The sequence below is a fragment of the Haliaeetus albicilla genome, chromosome 14, assembly GCF_947461875.1.
Source record: "Haliaeetus albicilla chromosome 14, bHalAlb1.1, whole genome shotgun sequence".
NCBI classification, from domain to species: domain Eukaryota; kingdom Metazoa; phylum Chordata; class Aves; order Accipitriformes; family Accipitridae; genus Haliaeetus; species Haliaeetus albicilla.
Window position 1 is genome coordinate 19,475,915 of NC_091496.1, and position 5,472 is coordinate 19,481,386.

The following is a 5,472-nucleotide window of genomic DNA, read 5'->3' on the forward strand; positions in this document are numbered from 1 at the left end:
GAGCATCCCACAAAAAAGGTTTCAAAGAACCCAAATACCAGCTGTGAACAAGTCACTCTCTCTCAGCAGCACAGAAATGACTAACAAGCCCTAGATTTGTTACCTACACATTACTCTAGTAGTTCTGAGAAAAGATTCCTTTCTATGGAGAGCCAGGATTTTGCTGCTGGGGGTAGTATAACAGTCATTGAATATAAAATTATACCAGTGTTATCTATTCAAAAGGATTTTTAAAAAATATTACTTAAAAATAGTAATACTGACCCTGAACTACGTTTGCATAGAAACAATAAATCAAAACTTAACAGTACATTATCAAAGAACACAAAATTTTAATATCTGTTCAGCTGTCTGGAATACATTATTTGAAATGAAATAGTATTTAACTAATTCTGCAGGAAGTTCTGCATAAATGTACACAGAATATATGCAGAATACTTCCCTTCCATTCACCTCCAAAGCATTTTATTCTGTCAAATTAACAAAAAGAATTTGAATGAATTTGATTGGGTTTTCTGAATCAGTTTTCTGTCAGGATCATTTATTTAAACCAAAAAGCAAGGAAAAAAAAAATCTACAAAAAACCCCTGGATTCCCTCATTCCCTCTTTTTTAAAGTTGCGATATATAACTTTAAATTGAATAAACATAAAGCTTTACAATAAATTATTCAAGCATTCTTTAATATATAAACACCTATAAAAATATCTGATAGGACAGTATAAAGAAGGCAGATCCAGTCTTCTCAGTGGTATCCAGTGACAGGACAAGGTGCACTAAACACAAACAGAAATACAACAAATTTTGTTTAAACATAAGAAAATACGTTTTAGTGTGAAGGTGGTCAAACACAGGACCAGGTTGCTGAGAGGTGTTGTGCAGTCTCCATCTGCAGAGACAACCTAACTGGACACAGCTCTGGGCAACCTGATCTAGTCGAACTTGGTTTGAGCACATGAGTTGGTTTAGGCAATCTCCAGAGGTCTGTGTCAACCTCAGCCATTCTTTCATTCTGTGATGCTTTAGAGGTGAAAAAATGAATAGCTGAAAAACTGAAATATAAGTCTGTTGAAGTTCAATCAAACCCAATCAAATATATGATGAAAACTATTAAAAATTGAAGAAAAAAAAAAGCAGAGTGGGGAAGCAGTATAACTCCTTTTGCATACTTGATGTATGCAAAATGGAGTGTATGTATATGTATACATATGCATACACATATTTTAACACACAATACTCAGTTCTTCACACTGTCAATTGTGAGGCTTCTCAAGTAAGTTTGGAAGGACCCTCTGTACATCATCTAGTCCAAAACCCTGTGACCTCATCAGGTCCAATAAAGTGCCTCACTTAGTCGGCTCATGAATTCACTGTGTCTAGAGATTGTTTTCAACTCTCCAAACCCACCTGGATTGTGTCCCATGTTGTCCTTATGGCAGATGTTGAGGTAGTTAAAGTCCCCTACAGGTGTGAGGGGCTTCCTCTAGCTGTCTGAAGAAGCTCTTGGTACCCAAGAGTTCCCCTTTCTCATCATAAAAAAATTATGTGAGTGTTCACAGTCTTCAAAGCTGTGCCAACATGTAGGTAGACGTGAAAACACACACACGTATGCACAGTTACTAGCTATGTATCACTCTTTAGCTCTATTTAATTAACAAGAATGAACACACACACCTTTAGCTTTTTCTTATAAAGCCATTTCTTTACTCATCTTAGACCAAAAATCTGTAACTTTTTGTTCTGTGTGAAAATTACTGTTAAGCTAAGAAATAATGAAACTTGGTGTTTGCCTTGTTACATTAGGTGCAAGCGACAAATGCTTGATTATTTGCAGGTAAATCCTCCAAACCAAAAACAAAACAGAAGTGGAAAGAAAGCAAATGAGGGCATTAATTATATTATATAAATTCAATATGATTTCCAGGTTGTTGGATTTTGGAGCTCTTCCTGTTGGTTATTCTAACTTGAAATGTACATGGACTACTAATGTGCTCATCTTTCTTCACATGGCATTTTGTGGGCAACCAATACAGCTTGCTATTTGGGCATTTGTGGCCCAATTCACCCCCTGCAGGAAAACCACTGTTTTTAAATAAATTACAGCAACATGAATCCAGACAGCTTAGTACAGAGAAATGACGGGGGGGGGGGGGGGGGGGGGGGAAGAAAGAAAAAAAATAAAAATCAAACCTTTCTCACTCAAGGCATTGGGCTGCAAAATTGAGGCCAAATATTAGTAACTCTCATGCCAACTATATTCTGATATGCATCAGTCCATAAGTCCATTAGATGTAAAATTATTTTCCATCCATTAGCTACTCTACTTCTTTTTGTGTGAAACATACAAATATATTATGATACACAAATCTTTCTCACAAGGTTAGAAATAAAATTGAGTCCACTGCTGCATTCTCCTTGTATATGACTTTTATTTTTCGACTAGTGGTATACATGAATATACTTCTCTACTGGAGTATACATAATTCCATCCACTGTGTGAGATCTAGATACAGCAGCTCTTAGCAACAAAGCTATTTTAGTATTTTGTAAGTTACACAGAATTTTAATCATGTGTTCCTAGTTTTCTTATCCTTTCTACTACTCCTCTTCCAGCTGCAACAAAATCAGTAATAGGAACACAGTTGAAAATTAAAAGTCCTTTAGAAGGAAAGCTTAACTGAGGATTGGAGAACATGGCTAAAGATAATTGAAGAGGTGTTACAAAAAATATCGCAGAAGACCTCTGGAGATAGGAAACACTCAACCTTCACATGTGAAGTAGAGTAAATGTAATTAAAATGATTTTTGCCCTGTAGTTTAATTACTTACCATGAACAATTCTAACAATTATCCCCAGAGACTATTCCATTACTTCATAAATCTGGAAGCAACAACAACAAATCTGCCTATAATGATAAAACTAAAACCCCAGAATGAAACTAAAGAAATTACCTGCCCCTGTGAAGAACTGTGGTTTGCAGTATGCCCAACATGAAATTATATCAAATCCATATTATCATGTCTTCTGCTAATACACTACATGACTCAAAAGAAGACTAAGTGTCAGAAGGTCAAAGGAGAGCAAATTAGTGCTAAGCTACTGAGATAACATGTTAAAATTAGCAAGGGCTCAACTCTGCAAGTTGCTGAAGAAGTCATGAGTGATGTTAACTGTTTCAAGCTGCCTAAGAAGCTGATGAGAATGCGTATATAAGAACCAGTTACATCTATAAGGTTTTCAGAAATGGTCTTAAATAAGGAGTCTAGGAGTAGGTCAATGTGGTGGATTAAAGAAAAAATTCCAATTACTCTGTCTTCAGATAGATGTTACGAACAAAAAATTTTCTGGATTTAAATAAATAAATAAATATTAAACAAATAAATAAATTAAAGCCTATCTCAAGAAAGGAGAGGTCTGCAAAGATCAGACAAAAAAAATGACAAAATATGTACAATCTTTGGGCCTAACTTAGGTCGGGCTTCCAAAGACAGTCTGTTTGCAAAGCAAGATAAGGAGGCAACACCAACAACTGGACACACCTCATTTTGTTCTAACTCATTACTTCCCGAAAGCACTGTGTACATTCTCTTATAGCATGCATAACACTCAGACAGACTCATGAGTTGGCACAGAAACAGCTACTGCTTTATTACCACAGGTAGAGGTGTCACCTACTCCTGCTAGTGTTGAACCTGGCAAAGAAATCTTGGGAATCTCTGTGTTAGATTTATTCATGTATCAGCTCTTTGCATTCATTCTCAGAATTCATCTCAGTGTTTGTGTGTACTATTTTACATGTCAATCTGTTAATAGTCAAGGCAGCAGTTCTAAGAACAGTAAAGCTTTTTTCTTTTTTCTTTTTTTTTTCTTTTCTTTCTTTTTTTCTTCTTTATTAGTATTCTTCTAAGGACATTCACTGGTTAACATTAGCCCAAAGGGCCTAGGTTCTTTCTGTCTTATTGCATGGCCTGTCAAAATTAGAATAAAAGCTATTATGAGTAGAATTTTCTTTAATTTTATGCTGCTGATGATGATATTGCTGCTGCTAATAATAATGATAGTAACAATAACAATAATTCCATTGTTTCATAATTAAAATCTTATATTAATATAAAAATATTTTGGTGAAAGAGGCTACTGTAGGCATAATTATGATATACAAACAATTTTGTGGATGTTGTTCCTATACTTTAAATATGTAGTATAAGCATCATAAGTATTTACAGTATAGCAAAAGATGCCAATGGTGTATATATATATCATGTACTCCTGAGGTAAGTGGATTACAAAATGCTTCTGGATAATATATCCCAGAATTATAAAGTAACAATTGCAGCCTCTTCCAAGAATCCCAAACTATCCAGTTAGGCATGTTTATGTGAGTGGCATTTTGTCTTCAGTGCTTCTGGCTGCTTTTAAATCTTGTCTTGATCTTTCATTTTCCATGCTATGCTTTAATTTTGAAACTAAAACACCCTGTCAAACAGTCTCTTATGTTACAACAGCTGTTTATGAAAGATGTGGGTTTATCACCTATTGGTAGCAATGACCTCTGTGGGTTCTTCCTTACCCAGCTGAAGAAGTTAAGTTTTCTCCCAAAATGGTGACCAGTTTATACCTTTTCTTGCATTATTTCTGGGTCTCTTGATGGGTAGTTCAGATTGTGATGATTGGCCAGATGGGTGAGTTAGAGTACTGGTTTCTGGGGCTCAATACAATGTAGCCTCCAGCGGATATTTGATATAGGGCTTGATACTGTATCAAACTACTAGTAGTTAATCTGTATGAAGCTTATTACATATACATGCATATACATTTACACTCCATTCGTACACCAGATCTTCTTGCTTCTGCTGATGAAACTGCTGATTTATACCAGCTATGAATCTGGTTTGATGGATTTTTTTATTTAAATCTGGTTTGATGGATTTTTTATTTAAAAGGTGTATTGAGTTTATGTAGCAAGGTTGGGGGACTGGGGGGGGGGGGGGCTGTAGGTGTGGCTTCTGTGAGAAGACCCCAGAAGCTGTCCCCATGTTGGACAGAGCCAGTTCCAGCCAGCTCCAAAACAGACCCACTGCTGGACAAAGCTGAGCCCATCAGTGATGTTGATAGCACCTCTGTGATAACATATTTAGGAAAGGGTAAAAAAAGCTGTGTAATGCCAGCTGAGAAAGAGGAGTGAGAATAAGTGAAAGAAACAACCCTGCAGACACCAAAGTCAGTGAAGAAGGAGGGGGAAGGGGTGTTCCAGGTGCCAAAGCAGTGATTACCATGCAGACTATGGAGAAGACCATGGTGATGCAGGCTGTCCCTCTGCAGGCTGTGGAGGACCACTCTGGAGCAGCTTAATCCACACTGCAGTCTATGGAGGTGCAGTCTGGTGGCATCTACTGCTACAGCAGGTGGAGATGCCCTGAAAGAAGCTGCAGTCCGTGGAAAGCACACACTGGAGCAGGTTTTTCTGGCAGG

General features: G+C 36.8%; 1 long non-coding RNA gene across 1 annotated transcript; it reads right to left on the reverse strand.

Moving 5' to 3' along the window:
- Nucleotides 1–281: 281 nt before the first annotated feature.
- On the reverse strand, nucleotides 282–3,774 carry LOC138688967 (uncharacterized). The gene is made up of 3 exons (XR_011327763.1): nucleotides 2,952–3,774; nucleotides 1,407–1,525; nucleotides 282–775 (listed from the first exon to the last, which is right to left on the reverse strand). It is a non-coding gene; the product is annotated as an uncharacterized lncRNA (long non-coding RNA).
- Nucleotides 3,775–5,472: the final 1,698 nt, after the last annotated feature.